At 43.3% G+C, this 19,696-nt stretch overlaps 1 long non-coding RNA gene across 1 annotated transcript; it reads right to left on the bottom strand.

Moving 5' to 3' along the window:
• Positions 1–4,343: 4,343 nt before the first annotated feature.
• LOC140475972 (uncharacterized) lies at positions 4,344–18,238 on the bottom strand. The gene is made up of 2 exons (XR_011960389.1): positions 18,011–18,238; positions 4,344–5,860 (listed from the first exon to the last, which is right to left on the bottom strand). It is a non-coding gene; the product is annotated as an uncharacterized lncRNA (long non-coding RNA).
• Between the last annotated feature and the right edge of the window lie 1,458 nt (positions 18,239–19,696).

Consider the following 19,696-nt stretch of genomic DNA (forward strand, 5'->3'; position numbering starts at 1 on the left):
AGTTTCTCTATCCCTTTCTGTTAGTCTCTCCACTTCTCTACTTTTTCGTTCTCTCTCTCAGTAGCAGACTCCCCTTCTCTCTCTCCCAGCCCTTTTTTTCTCTCACCGCACCCTCTTCCACCTCTCGTTCCCCCATCGTCCCAGCCTGGAATCGCCCTGCTTCCCCCAAATCAAAATTTTGCCTCCCCCCTCAAATTTACGCCACACCCCAAAAACGTTATACACTAAATTTTCATCAAACCAATTTGTGACCCTCATACATCACCCTACCAAATAAGTATTCCAGATGATTTGTACCCCTCGACTATTACGGCCCCAAAGTTGTACACCCAAAATATCCAAAACCCAATTTGTGCCCTTTAATGTTCTCCCTCGCAATTTACACCTTTTCTAAATTTTGCACTCCCTAAATTTCACCCCACTTCCCAATTCCACCCACCACCCCCAACCTAAAATGCTGACTTCTTCCCAATTTCGGCACCCCAACCCCAAATTTGTTCTGCTCCAAATCTTTAGCCACACCACCCCCAGTTTCCAAGCCCTTGCCAATTTGCACCACACTCCCCTCACACATTTTTTGCCCAAAATCATGCCCCCTCATCTTCCGCACCCCCAGAATTGTTTGTATGCCCCAATTTTCCACCCCCTTATTTCACGTCTTCTCTCAATTCCCTGCCTTACCAAATATTGCCCCTTCCCAAGTATCACAGCCTTCCAGTTATGCCCCGTCTTGTTACCCCAGAGACATGACCCCACCCAATTTTGCACCACACCCAGAAATGTGTGTGCCCCTCTCACTATTGCATCCCCTCCCCATACAATTTTGCTCCCCAAATATTGTTCATGCCAAATATGCATCACTGCTCCTCTGCAAAAATACTTCCCCCTCCTCCAAATACTGTGCCCTCTCTGTTAGTGCATTCCCCCTATTTTAGATTCCCCCAAATATAGATCCCGCAAAATTTACTTTCCTTTTCAATTTCGCACAACTCATATTTTGTATCCCCTCATATATAATGCTCACATTAACTCTAAATAGTCTCCCTTCACAAAGTTCAACCCTCAAATATTTTGACCCTCCTCCAAGATTTTTCAGCCTCTCAGCTTTGCCCCTCATTCCTCCCAATCGAATTTGCCCCCAATATATTGCGTCATCTCTTCCTTCCAGTTCTTCTCCACTGCCCACTGTATATATGAGCACCCCTCAAAACTACTGCCTTACAGCACCAAGAACCCGGTTTGATTCCAGCTTCGGGCCAGCTGTGTGTGTGGGGTTTGCACATTCTCCCCGTGACTGCATGGGTTTACTCCAGGTGCTCTGATTTCCTCCCACAATCCAATGATATACAGGTTCGGTGAATTGATGATGCTAAATTGCCCACAGTGTTCAGGGATGTGTCGGTTAGGTGCATTAGTCAGTGGTAAATGTAGAGTGATAGGGTAAGTAAAGGGTCTGGTTGGGTTATTCTTCAGAGTGTTGGTGTGGACTTGTTGGTCTGAAGGGCCTGTTTCCACACTGTATGGATTCTAATTCTAATTCTAATTCTAACCGTTGTATCTCCCAATCCACTGGTTGGAGAGTCTAGTATGAGACGGAGCAGAGTATGAGAATTCGGTCCAGAGCATTTCGGAGAGATGTTAGGAAGCACATTTTGACAGAAAATGTTTGAGAGGTTTGGAACTCTCTTCCACAAATAGCAGTGGATGCTGGATCAGTTTCTCAGTGTATGTCTGACAGAGAGTTTTTTTTTGTTCAGCAAATGTATTGAGGAAAATAGGCCAAAGGAAGGAATGTAAACTTTGGCCACAAATCAACCATGAATGGTAGAACAAGCGCGCAGGGCTGAACGGCCTACTCCTGTTCCTGTTTTCCAAAGTAACATATTCCCTGCACTTTCCCCATCAAATAATCTCAGGACAAATACAGTACAGGCTAAGACACCAAGGAAAGTTCTTTCTACACTGCCCCCACCAAACACTCCAAGGACAGATAAAGCAGTGAGATATTGGTCAGAGCATTGAGTATACGAGTTGGCAGGTCATGTTGCGTCTGCATATGACATTGGTTAGGCCTCTGTTGGAAAATTGCGTGCAATTCTGATCTCCATCTTATTGGAGGGATGTTGTGAAACTACAAAGGTTTCAGAAAAGATTTACAAAGATGTTGCCAGGGTTGGAGGATTTGAGATATGGAGACAGGCTGAACAGGCTGGGGATGTTTTCCCTGGAGCCTCGGAGGTTGAGTGGTGATCTGATAAAGATTTATAAAATCATGAGTGGCTTGGATAAGATAAACAGACAAGATCTTTTCCATGGAATGGGGGAGTCCTGAACTAGACGGCATACTTTTAGGGTGAGAGGGGAAAGATACAAAAGGAACCTAAGGGGCAACATTTTCATGCAGAGGGTGGTACGTGTATGGAATAGCTTCCAGAAGAAGTGGTCGAGGCTTTTAAGATGTATCAAGACAGATACATGAACAGGCAGGAAGCCGAGGGATACAGATACGTGGAAAATAGATGATAGGTTCGGACAGAGGATCTGGATCGGCAAAGGCTTTGAAGGCTGAAGGGCCTGTTCCTGTGCTGGAATATTCTTTGTTCTTTATTCTTCCTTGATTATGTCCCAAACAAACATTTGAAGGGCATATATCATCTAAGAATGATGCAAATCTCAACTATCAGCATCTGAGACCACACACACACTCACACTCACACATTCACGCTCACACACATGCCCACACACAAACCTTAACTCTTGACAGTGATACAACAGGGTCAAAATATCACTTGTTGACCATTTTCTCCACCACAAATACAACATTCTTTGTTTGATTCTCTCTGTTCTCATTCCCGATTAGGCTTCTGGCTCTTAACATCCACACGAAAAGTTCCATCCTAATCCATTATTCCACGTCCTGCTTCCTGCTTACTCCTCTATCTTAGTACATATTAAGTTATTAAACATTAGTGACTGCAAACTTGCACACAAATCAGAGAAAACTAATGTGATGATGTCACCAAATATTTGGACACTTTGGCTGTTTTTACAGGGGCACTGGGCGAGGGAAATTAGGCAGTCTTAGTTTGATTGTACAGGGGATATAGACAGCATAAATTAGCTCAAAAAGGCTAGCGCTGAATGTGGCAATTTGCAGATATTGTGGGAGAGGAGAGAGAAACAGGCACACACAGACCAAGGGACAGACAATAACAGCAGGGTAACTGTATTTCTAACGGGCATCAGTTCAAGTTAGCTTTTGATTGAAAAACTGAACATTTTCTCGGTGAAGTGGTTTGGAAGGTAGATTGTGAAGTGGAAGTAAGCAACACTCACAGTGAGTGATGTACAGATGGTAAATGTGTGGGTAAAACATCCTCCAATGCATTGCAAAGTGCAAATGTTTGTCAGGAAGAATCAAGAAGGAGACAGTGAGTTAAATGGAGAGATGCTGCATGATTCCGAGGGACAAAGGTATCCGGGTGTCCTGGATATCAATCACAATGTGTTAGTCTGCAGGGGCAGCAAGTGATTAGAAAGGCAAAGAGATTGTTCTTCTTCATTGGTTCACGGGATGTGAGCATCACTGGCTGGCTCCAGTATTTGTCTCCCATTCTCATCAGCCCTTGAGAAGGTGGCAGTGAGCTGCCTTATTGAACCACTGCACTCCATATGCTATTCCATTTGGAGAAACTGAATGTAGCAGAAATTAAACTGCAGAGTTCTCTGTTCCCACTCCCAATTTTACATTCAACCACTTAGTTTCGAGTAAGGTAGAGACTGGAATCTCATTGACTGTTTCAGTGAATTTATACATCGCACAACACAACTGGGAGTGATATACAGACTGCAGTCTAATCGAGAGCATCAATGTGTATAGCAGGTTGAAAATGAGATGCAGATTAAAGCTACACCGCAGCTTTTCAAACTCCCAGGCCATGTTCAGCGTGGGGTTAGACATTGAATAATTGACCCCACTCCCCATACTGTCCTCATCAAACACAATCAGGGCAGTTACAACACTGGGTTATAGAACATGTATCCCTCTACACTTTCTCCACCTGAAACTCCCAGGGTCAGGAGATAATGGGATTAGATGCAGAGTAAGGAGCTGTCCAAATCAATCAATGAGACACACATATGTAGAGCATCACAAACTCCCCATCTCACAGAATAACTCAATCTTACACATGGCACTCACACACATTCCAGTACAATCTCTTCGTCAAAAAAAACCTAACCACAAACTGTCACTCTCACACAGGCACACTCACTACTTCACAGGTACTCACTCCCTCACAATTATACACAAACGACACACATGTATCTAAGGATCCACGAGGTTTTTCTCATTGCAAGTCCATTTTTGTTTTATTTTTAGATAGCACAAAATTTGAAGACATCAGTGCTGCATTCGATCACTTCCTGTTTTCTGACTGAAATATGCCTGACTCCAGGTTAAAACTCTGTGACAGATTCTGAACAAGGCCTTAACCTCTAATTCAAAGGCAGGCCTGTCATGTTACCTTTACTATATTCCTCTCATATTTCCCTGCTTGTATTTTGGAAAGTTAGACAGACAATGCTGACACTTAATTATCTCAGGGCACTGACATTAAACAGTTTAATCAATCAAAATTTGCATATCCTTTGGAATAAAGTCCTCCATATCCTGCTTCTGCCTGCAAATGTGACATTTCAACAATGCAAGAATATGTGAACAGAAACATCTATTGACACATTGGCACCTCTTCTCTGCTGACAGAAATCCAGACCCAAACGGAAGACTTCCCTGTTCCTGCCCTCAGTTTCACATTGTACCGTTCAGTTTATACTGTCCCTGCTCAGTCTTACATCCAAACACCATTGGTTAACATCTCACTTTATTTCATCTGTAGGAGACAGAGAGATGATAATATACAAACTGTGAGATGTGTTTTAATCTGCAAAGCAGGGACTAATGATTCTGAAGGTGTCAGTCAGTCAGCCATTTTAAGTTTGTTCACGGCTCCATTTCATGTTAGCACAGCACTGACATTGACTTTCTAGATAGGGAAGGGCAAGAAAGAATGGGGAACTTGGGAGTCCATATGCATTTGAGCACAGAGTAGATTCATCAGAAAGATAGCTGGACAGCCAGGGTTCAATGTTAAAGAACTGAAATGACACAAACTCAGGATTGTGCCCTTGGAATTTAGAAAGATCTGAAATCTGTAATGAAATTTTGAGACAATAACAGAAACTGCTGCCTTTTAGAGATAGAAAATATTCTTTTTGGTTCTGGATTCCAGAGCTAGGTTCATCGTCTAAAAATGTAACAATAGTCGGAACCCTTTTGAACCTCTTGGGCCATGAAGGGATAGCATGGTGTTAGATACAAAGTAAAGCTCTCTCTACACAGTCCCATCAAATACTTCCAGGACAGGGACAATGTGGTGTTATACACAAAACAAAGCTTCCTCTATATGACCAGAAAATGATGGTCTTCCATCTACTGCTGTATTGCCCCGTGTGTGTCATAGAGTGAGCTCTGGAATATCTCCAGGACATCTCATCCTGTACCTGCGTCTTGGCTCTGCATCTGTAACTTTCAACCGTCTCTCAAATTATTGGAAACCACCCCTCGGTTTCAATGAGGCTGTTTTGTGTTTTTCCTCGCTATATTTACATTGTCCATGAATCACACAGAACGTTAACATCCGGGGGATTGCGAACAATCCAGAAGTTCCATAAAGTGTCAATCTTTATTAGAAGCGATTGGCCATCAATAGTTAGAAACTCCTTGCCATGAGTGTTTTACTGAGATGACATCAGGAATCCTGTGGATCACTTTCATCTTCAGACTGACTGTCACCAGCTTCTGCAAAGAGAAATCACATTGTCAAGATGCAGGAGTGTCTGAATGAAAACAGCTATTGATGTGCTTCCCCAATGCAATCCCTGATACATTTCAGGATTAAATTTTCAGGAGGACAGTAGACTGACAGAAACATAGAAACCAAGAGAAGGAATAGGCCATTCAGCCCTTCCAGCCTGCTCTCCCATTCAGTATGATCATGGCTGACCCTTTCTGCGTAGGCTGAGGAAAGCCCACCTCCCACATTCCTCCCCCCCCCCCCCCCCCCACCCCCCACACCAATCTTCACTACATTCTACAGAGGGTTCATTGAGAGTACCCTGAGCTGCATCACTGCCTGGTTCGGGAATTGCACCATCTCAGATTGTAAAACCCTACAACGGATAGTGAGGACAGCTGAGAGGATTATCGGGGTCTCTCTTCCCTCCATTACAAACATTTACACCACACGCTGCATCTGAAGGGCTAACAGCATTGTGGAATACCCCACACACCCCTCACTCAAGCACTTCTCCCTCCTTCCATCTGGCAGATGATATTGGAGTATTCATTCTCTCACAGCCAGACTGTGCAACAATTTCTCCCCCCAAGCCATCAGGCTCCTTCACACTGTATAATTGGACTCTTTCCAAACTGGAATTCTTACGTTCTGCTGGAAAAATGCCCATTATCAATCATTCTTCGTTACAGTGAAGCTTGTGTGTTTTGCATTTCTTATGCATTTTATGGCTATGTATAGTTGTGTAATTTGTGCTGCCCATGTAGCACCCTTTTCCTGGAGGAACACTGTCTCGTTTTACTTTATCAGTTATATTTGGGAGAAATGACCAAGAAAAGCTGCTCTACTGTACTCACTGCCACATTCCCACTTTCTCTCCATCCTCGTGATGTCTTTAACCTCGAAACACACCATCAATTTCTTTCCTTGATATATTCCATGACCTGTCCTCCACAGTCTACTGTGGCAGAGAATTCCAAAGGTTAACCACCTTCTGAGTTCAGAAAGTTCGCCTCATCTCCATTTAAAATGGCCAAGCCCACATCCTGAGACTGTGATATTTGGTTTGAGACTCCTCTACCAAGGGGAAACCTCCTCCCTGAATCAGGTCTGTCCAGACATTCAAATTGGATACGGTTTGATCAGAATGCCCCTCTCATTCCTCTGAACACAGGCTCAGGTGAACCAACCTCTCCTCATGGAACAGTCCTGTCATTCCCAATGTCAGCCCCATCAGAAGGGCCAAGCGTAGTTGACACAAACACACTTCCCACACTTCTGGCCTCCCCACCCCCTTCTTCCCTCCACAACACTGACATGATCCCTTTTGTTCCTCACTTTCCATCCCACAAGTAGCTGCATCCAAAGGATTATAAACTGCTATTTCCAATACTTCCAAAGCAATTGCCCCACAGCCACTGGCCAAAAGAGTTCAGACAATTGATTAACATAGTGTAACCTTGCTGTTGAGATCTACAGGTCAAATTTACCAAGCAAATCCTGGAGCCTGAGATGAGATTATTACTAGTAAATGACAAGGTGCCTATTCATGCTCATTATTACTTGCCTCACTAATATATAGATTCCTATTTTCCCAACTGCCAAAAAGCAGAAGTGCTGAGAACGTAACTCACATAAGTGAGTATCTGTGACAGGAACTTGCTGCTTGCTCTTCCAAACATCTATCTTGCACACATGGCATTAACATCTCAGGGTCTGCCCCATGGGAGACAGCCATGTGCACCCCATGTCTGTAAACACTGGCATTCAAAATGTAACATCTGACACATGCCAACATTACGCTTTGTTAAATCACAGCAGTTGCCTTGGTACAACATTTGTCTGCATTGCCATGCTCCAAGGACAATTTTCACAAAATACAACACTCAGCCAGACCTTTTTTGAAAGGATCACCGATTTTAAAAAGAATAGAATCCCAAAAATGTAGAAGCGCACCATTCAGTACAAGTCCACACTGACCCTCTGAAGGTAATCCCAACCAGTCCCACTCTATCTCTTCAGCCCTACATTTCATATGGCTCATCCACCTGAACATCCCTGGATACAATGGGCTATTTGTGACCAACCCACCCAGCCTGCACAGTGAGAGAAAACAGAGCACTTGGAGGAAACCTACACACACTAGGAGAATGTGCAGATTCCATACAGGCAACCATCTAAGGTTGGATTTGAACTGGACTCCCTGTAGTTGAGGCAGCAGTGCTCATGAAAGGGCAGCACAGTGGCTCAATGTTGTCTTGCTGTGCTGTTTAGTGAAAACAAACCTAAGCTGCAGAGGTAAAAAAAGTTTTAATGTTTCAAGTTTCATGACTCTTCAGAATGCCAAGCACTCATATTTTACAGGCAATTGATTAGAGAGAGGCATAATGAGATTAAGCGTCAGCCAAGTCTGGGACAACACCCTTCAGTCAAGGTGTACAATAGGTCAGCAGCTGTATATGATAGCTGCCTAGCAGTTTGGATGTGGTCAGATCACTGGATGGTCATCAATAGTCAGGATGAGGGAATCTCATCTCTTCAGTGCCAAGACTTGGCCATGGACTGCTGTCTGAGCCCAGGTGCAAACTGTCATGGGATAGCAGTCAGAGCACTCTTTGTCCAGTTAAGTCTCAAGAGAATGGAGCCTGATCTATTCTGGGGCTCCATCCACTAAAAGTCAAGGGTTAATCAGAGACTGCTGCTGCAGGAGGGAACGTGGGAATTTAATTGTAGGATTGGAGTCATACAAGGCGGGGATGCGGAGGGAATTACAATGCTGAAAGGGGAGAATTCAATGCATAATGTCAGGAGATGATAGTGAATGGAAAGGGATCAAATAAGGTGAGGGGAAAGTGAGAGGAGGTTATTGACTTAAATAACACCTTTGCTTCAAAGGGGAAACAGTGCACAGCTAGGTGTGGCATGTTTCTTTGTCTGCCTGAGGTTGGGGATGCTGTGTTGGTATAGTGCACAAATGAAGACTTAGATATAAACATTAGGGGAGTGGGGAACTTGGGGAAATTCAAAGCCTGCAGTCTTGCCTGGCAGAGGTTTAACCAAGACAAAGACACTAAGTCAGAGATTCACTGCATATCAACCCTGACAAGGAAATCCTAACCACAATTGGACCCTTGTCTTGAGAGAGAATTCCTAATCTCCTGACCATAACTGTTATGATGCTTCACTGAAATGATTGGGTCATGGCATCATAAGAGTCCCACAGCACAGAGACTGGCCTTTTGGCGCAAACTGTTCCATGCTGATCAAAATGTCTGTCCACGCTAATCCCATTTCCCTCCACTTGGCCCATAGCCTTCTAACCCTATCCATGTATTTCTCCAAATATCATTTAAATGTTAATGTACCTGCCTCAACCACTTCTGCTGGCAATTCTTTCCATATGTGCATCACCTTCTGTGTAAAAACAAGTTGCCCCTCAGCTTCCCTTTAACCTTAAACTGATGCCCTTTAGTCCCTGATTCCCCAAACTTGGGAAAAACACTGAGTGAATGTGCCCTATCCATGCCTCTCATAAAATTGTACACTTCTAGAAGGTCCCTGCCCCTTCTCAGTCTCCTACACTCTTAAGAAAACAGTTTGAACTTGTCCAACCTGTCCCTATAACTCAGACAATTGAATCCAGGCAACATCCTTGTAAATTTTCTCCTCTCCTTCCAGTTTAATAACATCCTTCCTATTACAAGGTGACCAAAGCTGAACCAAATATTCAAAGTGCGGCCTCCCCAATGGCCTATATAACTGCAAAATAACTTCCCAACTTCTATACTCAATGCTCTAACTGAAGAAGGCCAGTGTCCCAAAAGCCTGCTTCACTGCCCAGTCTACATGCGACTCCATTTTCAGAGAGCCGTACACCTGAACTCCTTAAGGTACTACCATTCACCATGAAACTCCTACTTTGATTTGACTTTCCAAAATGCAAGACCACACAATTATCAGTATTAAACACCATTTGCCATTTCTTCCCCTGCTGCAACTTCTAATAATTAGATTAGATTCCTTACAGTGTGGAAACAGGCTCTTCGGCCCAACAAGTCCACACCAACCCTCTGGAAAGTAACCCACCCTGACCCATTTCCCCTCGCCTACCCTATCTCACACTATGGGCAATTTAGCAGAGCCAATTCACCTAACCCGCATATCTTTGGATTGTGGGAGGAAACCAGAGCACCCGGAAGAAACCCACGCAGACACTGCGAATGTGCAAACTCCACACGCAGTCTCCCGAGGCAGGGATCAAACCTAGGTCCCTGGCACTGTGAGGCAGCAGTGCAACCTCTAAGCCACTGTGCCGCCCTCACTAATGTTCCTCACTGTCCACAATACTGCCAATTTCAACATCCGCAAACTTACCGATCATGTCTTATACGTTCTCATCCAAATCATTAAGATAGATAACAAACAGTAATAGGCCCAGCACCGACCTCTGAGGCACTCCACTAGTCATAGGCCTCCAGTCCGATGAGCATTCTTCCACTATTACCTTCTGCTTCCTACCATCAAGCCAATTTTGTATCCAATTTGCCAGATTACCCTCTGTTCCATGTGATCTAACCTTCCAGAGCAGCCTATCATGTGAAACCTTATCAAAGGTCTTACTGAAATACATATAGACTATCACCCTGCCCTCGTCAAAGAACTCCTAACAAATTTTGTGAGGCATGACCTCCCACGCACAAAACCATGCTGACTGCTCCTAATCAAACCAAATGTCTTTCCAAATATGTTTTATTTCTCAGAATCTTAAGTAACTTATCCAGCACACAGAGCTATACAGTCATACAGATATACAACATGGAAACACCCTTCAGTCGAACCCGTTCATGCTGACCCATATCTCTCCAAACCCTTCCTACTCATATACCCATCCAAATGCTTTTAAATGTTGCAATTGTACGAGCCTCCACCACTTCCTCTGGCAGCTCATTCTATACACAAACCACTCTGTGTGAAAACATTACCCCTTGGATCTCTTTTATATCTTTCCCCTCCCACCCTAAACCTGTGCCTTCTAGTTCTGGACTCCCCAACCCCCGGGAAAAGACTTTGTCTATTTACCCTATCCATGCTCCTCATAATTTTGTAAACCTCCATAAGGTCACCCCTCAGCCTCCGACACTCCAAGGAAAACTGCTTCAGCCTGTTCAGCCTCTCCTTACAGCTCAAATCCTCCAACCCTGGCAACATCCTTGTAAACCTTTCCTGAACCCTTTCAAGTTTCACAACATCTTTCCGATAGGCAGGAGACCAGAATTGCATGCAGTATTCCAACCGTGGCCTAATTAATGACCTGTACAGCCGCAACATGATCGTCCAACTCCTGTACTCAATACTCTGACCAATAAAGGAAAGCATACCAAATGCCTTCTTCACTATCCTATCTATCTGCGACCCCACTTTCAAGGAGCTCTGAACTTGCACTTCAAGGTCTCTTTGTTCAGCAACACTCCCTAGAACTTTATCATTAAGTGTATAAGTCCTGCGAAGATTTGCTTTCCCAAATTGTAGCACCTCGCATTTATCTGAATTAAACTCCATCTGCCACTTCTCAGACATACTGGTCTACGGTTCCCAGGTTTTTCTTTGCAGCCCTTCTTGAAGAATGGCACAACATTCACTACCTTTCAGTCTTCCTGGTCCTCACCCGTGGCTGACAATGATGCAAAAATTTCAGCCAGGGCCCCAGCAATTTCTTCTCCTTGGACATGTCTGGTCAGGACCAGGAGATTTGTCCACCTTCATACGTTTTAATACATCCAGCACCTCTTCCACCTTGACGTGGGCTGGTCTTGAAACCACACCTCCTGGCTCAGAGTTAGGGGCACTACCACTGTGCCACATAAGCCCTCCTTATATAGATGAATTGGCTCTGCAGCTGCATTTGTTCAATTCCTGCACCACTTGAGGTTGTCTTAAAGGGTCCAACTTCTCAACCTAACACTTCTCTATTTCAGAAATATCCTTCATACATAAAATATATTTCTGTACATACATAGTCACACAAAGGAGAACAAACGAGGAGGGAGAGTGGCATTTTCCATTAGGGATAACATTACAGCTGCACTTTTGGAGGGTATTCTGGGGAGTGCATCCAGTGATGTTATTTGGGTGGAACTGAGACACAAAAAACAAGGGATGATCACCTTATTGAGCTGGTACTGTAGATTCCCCCAGCAGTTAACAAAGCAAATTTGTAAGGAGATCTCAGCTATCTGTAAGAATAATAGGGTGGTAATTGTAGGGGATTTTTAAATTTGCAAACTTAGACTGGGACTGCAATAATGATAAGGGCTGAGATGGAGAGGAATTTAAGTATGTACAAGAAAATTTTCTTATCTTGATGTTGATGAGAATGAGGAAAACTTGACCTTCCCTTAACAAATAAGGCCGGGGGAGTGACTGAGGTGTCAGTCTGGGAGCACTTTGAGGCCAGGGATCATAAGTCTAATAGTTTTAAAAAGATTACGGGAAAGGATATTGTTATGGAACCATGCCAGACACCTTCAAAACGTTTTAAGAAGGTAGCCCAGATGCTAACAGTTTTTGATGTTTTAGGCAGATGAAAGGTGGATATTACAGGCGTGACACAGCTGGTCAAACTACTTGGCTTGAAGCAAAACAAATTTATCTAAACACTATCGATGAAACACAAACAAAAGAAAACAGAATTTCAAGTAGCACCTTATTTGAAAACCTAACCAATTCTATCATAATTTAACAAAGCTGTTGCAATCCTTACAACAACCCATAAACACACCCTTTGGTGAAAGGTCAATTCAAACACATGTTCTTCGAGGCAAGAGAAATTTCAGAGTAGTCAGCCAGGGATCATTTGCTGATGCATGGAACCACTTTTCACAGGAGCTTCTTCTCTAGGTTACCAGCTAAAATTAAACTAGAAAAAAAAACTGACTGGGAGTGATAAGGAAATTACTTCGTCTGAGACTTAGAGTCTTGTCTGAAGAGTTTTTATTTTTCGTGAATTCACGGAGAAGCTACCACTGTCTCAAAGCACTCTCCCGAGCTGAACAGTCAGCCTATATTTTTTACAATGATACAAAACTTTGCTTGTTTTAGTTAGATTACATTCAGCACTCAAGTAATGTTGACTACAATAATTCAAGATAGACAAAAGCACAATGCAGCTACTCCCTTTGATCCCAACGTTGCTCAAGACAGAGAGACTAACCAGCTTAAGATATACCCTCTGTATTTCATCAAACTATAACTACACAACCTCAGTTTTTTTTCCAGCAATATTTTTCCACGACAGCTGTGAGCTCGAGAGCCAGATGACCTTTAACCTTGGTCAATTGTCCCATCATGCAGCAGTATGCCAAGTTCTTAATACTTCTACCATTCCCTTCTTGTTGGTGTTCCAGATCAACACCAAAGTTTAGGATATCAGCTCAGCCAAAAAAGTGGGCAAGTACCCTTCTGGAAAAGGTTACATACTCATACACGTCTGTTCATTGTAGTGGTTGTCATTGGGTACAGTCTGATGGATAATCACCAGTTTTGGAGTGGAAATGTGGTAGGAACAAACTGTATAAAAACAACCTGTAGTTCTACATATGAGGCAAAGTATGAGAAATATGATAGTAAAGGTGACTACTCCAATGACGAAGGAAGATCCCCACTTACCCAGCCAGGAGAGATAAAAAGATATCCAGAATCAAAAGGGCAGCTTAATCTCTTGACTTCCCTGCAAATGGGAGTCACCAAATCACAGACATTTTCAGAGTTGTAACACCCAATAACAGCACAAGTGTCTATTTTAGATAATAGACAATCCAAGACCAAGCAGTTCTGAAGGGCCGCTGTTCTAACTGTGAAAAGCTCAGCATTGATCTCAGTCAGGGTCTCAGGGGGTATCATTGGCAATAGTTTCCAATACTATTTTCAATTTGCTCAATTCTTGGGAATGCAGATAGATTCAAAAAGAAGGAGAAAACGTCCCAACCCAGGTGAGGAATCTGGTGAGGGATCTCTTGGGCTTCAGGGGTAAAGGTAACTCATCCAAAACTCTGATGTGAGATTACATATCACCTATAACACACCCCGTCAAATGTGAGGCAAGTCAAGGTTAGGCCATTAAGACCACAAGTAAAATAGGTGCCATTGTAAAGGGTTCAGTTGGAATCTCTGCCCCTCCACAACTTGGGACCTGAGTCTTTCCACAGGGAGCCTGACATCTTATTGATGTCATGCGACTGAATAAAGAGTGACCCTGGCTTGTCAAAGTTTGCTTATATTCAATCTAGGGGATAATAAAAGAACTATTAGATCCCATATAAGTGCCAGTAGAGACGTTCCTGTGTTGCGTGAAGCAAATGGTGTCACTAACAATATTGTTAAGTACTACAAGGAAAGGGGGCATATGGGATCTGTCGGGTTCGTACCAATCTTGGAATCAGGGCAGATTATACCTTGCTGACTTCCACTCCAGCATGTCCTCTGAGTTATCAGTTTAGCCTGAAGAGTTCAGTGTATAAGCCTTTCAGCAACTTCTGGTCAGCTAAAGGATATGGACCACAAAGGGATACACCCTGAATGGGTAATAGCCAATAGTTGTTTTGATAGGCCAGATACAAAAAGGTATTATGGTATATTGATAGTCTCAGTCGCTTTATTCCCATAACAGAGGGGAACCCATTTTTCTGAGCCATACTTTCTGCCACCTAAGACTTCTCTAAAGGTTGAACACAAGATTCCAGGCACCTGTGCAAGGGATTCTGTCCGGGGGTACTACATAGATTCCTGTATTCACAGTCTGTATGCCTCCCCGACCCTGTATTGACAAACCCGGTGTGTCACACGAGAATTGTTAGTGATCAGGAGCAACTCAAATCAAATCTCTAACATGTCTGACACATGCCTGCAACCTGCCTCCCCCTTGCACGCATACTTGCTAGAAAACACTTCTAGTTTCCTGCGGTGAATTCCTTGCAGGATGTGATCTCCCATGTGTCCCTGAGAAGCGCTACAAGAGAATCCTGGAAAATGTGCTGGACGGTGGAGGCTTAACTTACAACAACCAACATTGCAAGGCATCGGATACTCTTTTTGACCTCTTACTGCAGTGGAGGAAAGATGGCTAATTCTCCCCAGACCCTTGCATATTCTGAGGAAAAACAACATTAAAGTGTGATCCACATTGTATTATGTCATCATTGCATAACTGACGGGTACTTTTAGCACGCCCACCATAAGGTCATATATCTCTAGTTTCAGTCGTTTGCAGGCTGAGGAGGCCCAGCAATTGCATCCACACAATACCAGGTTATACTCTAACCAATTTAGTTGGAAACACTAGCTTTTGGAGCACTGCTCCTTCATCAGGACGCAAGTGGGACAGAATTTATAGCTAAAAATCATAGTGTCATGCAACTGATACGGTATATTGAACAAATCTAGATTGCTGTGAAATCTTCCATCTTAGAATGGTTTGCAGGTTTCAATTCATTAATATGTAAATCCCAGAACTTATTTCAAGTCACATTTCCGAGATTACCTGACGTTTTATAAAATAAAGGACATCTCAGCTCAGACATTGCATTAAAGGTGTAAGGTTTGAGTCTGTATTCCAATCCACTTTCAAGGAGCTATGAACCTGCACCCTCTGTCTCCTACCTTTGAGCCAGTTCTATATCCAAATGGCTAGTTCTCCCTGTATTCCATGAGATCTAACCTTGCTAATCAGTCTCCCATAGAGAACCTTGTCAAATGCCTTACTGAAGTCCATGTAGATCACATCCACTGCTCTGCCCTCATCAATCCTCTTTGTTACTTCTTCAAAAAACTCAAACAAGTTTGTGAGACATTATTTCCCATGCACAAAGCCATATTGACAATCTCTAATCAGTCCTTCCCTTTTCGAAATAGATGTACATCCTGTCCCTCAGGATTCCCTCCACCAACTTGCCCACCACCGAGGTCAGGCTCACCGGTCTATAGTTCCCTGGCTTGTCTTTACCACCCTTCTTAAATAGTGGCACCACGTTTGCCAACCTCCAATCTTCCGGCACCTCACCTGTGACTATCGATGATACAAATATCTCAGCAAGAAGCCCAGCAATCACTTCTCTGGCTTCCCACAGAGTTCTCAGGTACACCTAATCAGGTCCTGGGGATTTATCCACCTTTACCCGTTTCAAGACATCTAGCACTTCCTCCTCTGTAATTTGGACATTTTGCAATATATCACCATCTATTTCCCTCCAGTCTCTATCTTTCATATCCTTTTCCACAATGAATACTGATGCAAAATATTCATTTACTAACTCTCCCATTATTTGTGGCTCCACACAAAGGCCACCCTGCTGATCTTTCAGGGGCCCTATTCTCTCCCTAGTTACCCTTTTGTCCTTAATACATTTGTAAAAACCCTTTGGATTCTCCTTAATTCTATTTGCCAAAGCTATCTCATGTCCCCTTTTTGCCCTCTTGATTTCCCTCTTTAGTATACTCCTATTTCTTTTATACTCTTCTAAGGATTCACTCGATCTATCCTGTCTACCTAACATATGCTTCCTTCTTTCTCTTAACCAAATCCTCAATTTCTTTAGTCATCCAGTATTCCCTATGCCTACCAGCCTTTCCTTTCACCCTGACAGGAATATACTTTCTCTGGATTCTTGTTATCTCATTTCTGAAGTCTTCCCATTTTCCAGCCGTCCCTTTACCTTCGAACATCTGCCTCCAATCAGCTTTTGAAAGTTCTTGCCAAATATCATCAAAATTAGCCTTTCTCCAATTTAGAACTTCAACTTTTAGATCTGGTCTGTCCTTTTCCATCACTGTTTTACAACGAATAGAATTATGGCTGCTGGCCCCAAAGTGCTCCCCCACTGCCACCCCCGTCACCTGGTGTCTTATTTCCCAAGAGAAGGTCACATTTTGCACCTTCTCTAGTAGGTACATCCACATACTGAATCAGAAAATTGTCTTGTATGCACTTAAGAAATTCCTCTCCATCTAAACCTTTAACACTATGGCAGTCCCATTTAGGGTTGTTTGATTTACTTTCGGTGTCTGATAAATGTACATCTCCTGTAGAACATGTATTTCACAAATCTCTGGCTCTGAGGCTGTAACAAATCTAGTCAAGGGGCAAATTATCTCAAAATCTATGATTATGAATATTGCAGATTTTGTTCTTTGTATTTGCTTCTCGATTTGGTGAATGTAGAGAGATGAATGAAAATCACAGAAAGTTATTTTGGACAACTAAATTATTTCTCGAACTAGAGGCGAAATATGCAGTAGGCATGGAACAAGAATGTACATAAAAACAGAAATGAATGATTATTAACTGAACACATATTATTGTCATATTTTAAGTGAACCATTAAAGTGTAAAAATGGTTGCAAACTTGAAGAGGCTTTTGCGCAGATTGCACTGTGCACTTGTTGACAAGATTCTTCGTCATTTTATACACAATATAACCAACCTCTCCCCTGACCTTGTGACTGTCTGCCATTTTTATCCCTATTACTATCGATTCAATAGATTCAGTGTTTGATATTCAGGTCTAATCCTAACATTCACCTCCTCTAGACACACACACTGAATTCAACTAGTACACAACATTTATGTAATTTGGTTCCTATTCTTTCATCCGATTGCTCCTCCCCTGTTTATATCTCCCACCTCTCTAAGACCGGCAACCATTACTCTTGTTTATGACCTCATGACTTCTTGATTGTGGTTTGTTCTTGTTTTTTGCAGAAGCAGAAACAGATGCTTATAACTACTGTTTGTATAGGCGTATCTAGTTTAACCCCTTCCCCTCACAGCACCTTATCAATTTGTCTGTAACATCTACCAATGTTTGCAGGCACATTTCATTCTGCATGCACATTTTAGCTAATACAAAAACAATTATGTATTTCCTTCATATAGTTTTCATTCTTGTTGACTCAGCTCTTGGCTGAAACAATTATATACTGGTGTGAGTAATTATGATAGCAGAAGTAACACTACTTTACCTATATCCCACAAAGATAATAAAGAGGAGCTTGCTTTTCTAAAACAGCAACGCCATCAATTCTAAACGATTAAATAATATATCAGATGCAATAATTTTGACTTGTATTATTAGTAAAATGATCATGTAAGAAATAGAACTCACTTATAAATTAGCTGGAGACAAAGCCATGAAAACAAGGACAATTTATTACAAACTTGCAAGTTTGGATACTTTGATGGTCTGGAAGAAGTGCGCTGTAAAAGAGCATGTAGCCTTTCTTTGTCTGGTTTGGGAGTTGCTGAATCACTGGATTAGTGGTGCTGGAAACATTGTCTCCTTGACTTGTCCGGACTTGTCCGACCTGCCTAGCTCCTTTTACACCTATCCACTCCAGCCTCCTCCCTGTCATCCCCTCCCCCACTCACCCATTGTACTCTATGCTACTCTCTCCCCACCCTCCTCTAGCTTATCTCTCCACGCTTCAGGCTCACTGCCTTTATTCCTGATGAAAGGCTTTTGCCCAAAACGTCGATTTCGCTGCTCGTTGGACGCTGCCTGAACTGCTGTGCTCTTCCAGCACCACTAATCCAGTAGTTGCCGAATCACGCCTCCTCTTTCTCATTGGTCCTAACACAAATCGGTTACCTCACTTGTTTTTCAATTTCCTTATCGTTGGACCAAGTCGTTCCTGGATGTCTACATTCCTGTACTTGTTATTCTTATCATATTGAAATACTCTTGCTACAACCCTTCATAGTTATTTCCCTAGCTTAAAACTATTTCTTTAAAACTTATTTTAAAAGATCCTCTATATTAATTAAAGTCTTTAGACTTAAGTATACTACATGCTACAAGGATTCCGTGACCGTTTGTATAATGTCTCACCCCTCCCCCATCTACAGAAGTTACATTCCACTCGCAATTACAACAACTACATTTCTATATCGCCTGCAGAAAACTACATTTCTTATTTCCCACAATCAGTCATTAAATGCACTCAGACAGAATGACACTGTTGGTGCATCAACCTGACTGCAATGTCACGTTGCTGCAAATTTGCTGTCAGATTTGCAAACCACACTGTCATCGAGGGCTCGATCCATCAAGCTGATGAGTTGAAGAGCAGACGCAAACTGTGAGCCATCAGACAGTGACAGAATCCCTTGAATACTCTGTCCCAGGAGGGAGCCACAGAAGGTGCACTTAAGGAATGGTCAGATGTGACCAGGAGCATGAGGAGGCAGTGTGTGGGTAGGACCTGGGTTCGGGGCGGGATCTGGATGTATGGGCGGGACCTGAGTTAGGGGCGGGGTCTGGGTGTGTGGGTGGGACCTGGGTTGGGGCGGGGTCTGGGTGTGTGGGTGGGACCTGGGTTGGGGCGGGGTCTGGGTGTGTGGGTGGGTGCTGGCTTAGGGGCAGGGTCTGTATGGAAAGGGGTGTGTCAGGTGGAGTGGGGCGTGGTCATTCCTCTGACTTTTTGCCCCTCAGACTCTCTCCCCCAGGCCCTGAATACTGGTAATTGCCCCTCACCCCGTGCAGTGTTATTTAAGCCCTTGAACCTTCCACCTCCATTACTCCCACCAGGCCCTCTTTATCACACTCCATGTCCTGTATAAACCCCTACTGGGTCCCATGTCTCAGATCAGGAGGAGGTTATATCCACATTAAATGCCTGAGGGTTCTGCCCCCCTCACCCCCAGGCTCCCTCAGGATTTGACCCTTTGGGCAGAGACCACTCCTCTCTGAAATCCCACCATGGCCCCACACAGTGAGTGTGTTCAGACTTTCACTGACCTTTTGAGTGACTGCCTCACTGCACAGCAACATTCCAGTTACCAGGCACCCCTC

The sequence above is a fragment of the Chiloscyllium punctatum genome, chromosome 4, assembly GCF_047496795.1.
Source record: "Chiloscyllium punctatum isolate Juve2018m chromosome 4, sChiPun1.3, whole genome shotgun sequence".
Taxonomy (NCBI): domain Eukaryota; kingdom Metazoa; phylum Chordata; class Chondrichthyes; order Orectolobiformes; family Hemiscylliidae; genus Chiloscyllium; species Chiloscyllium punctatum.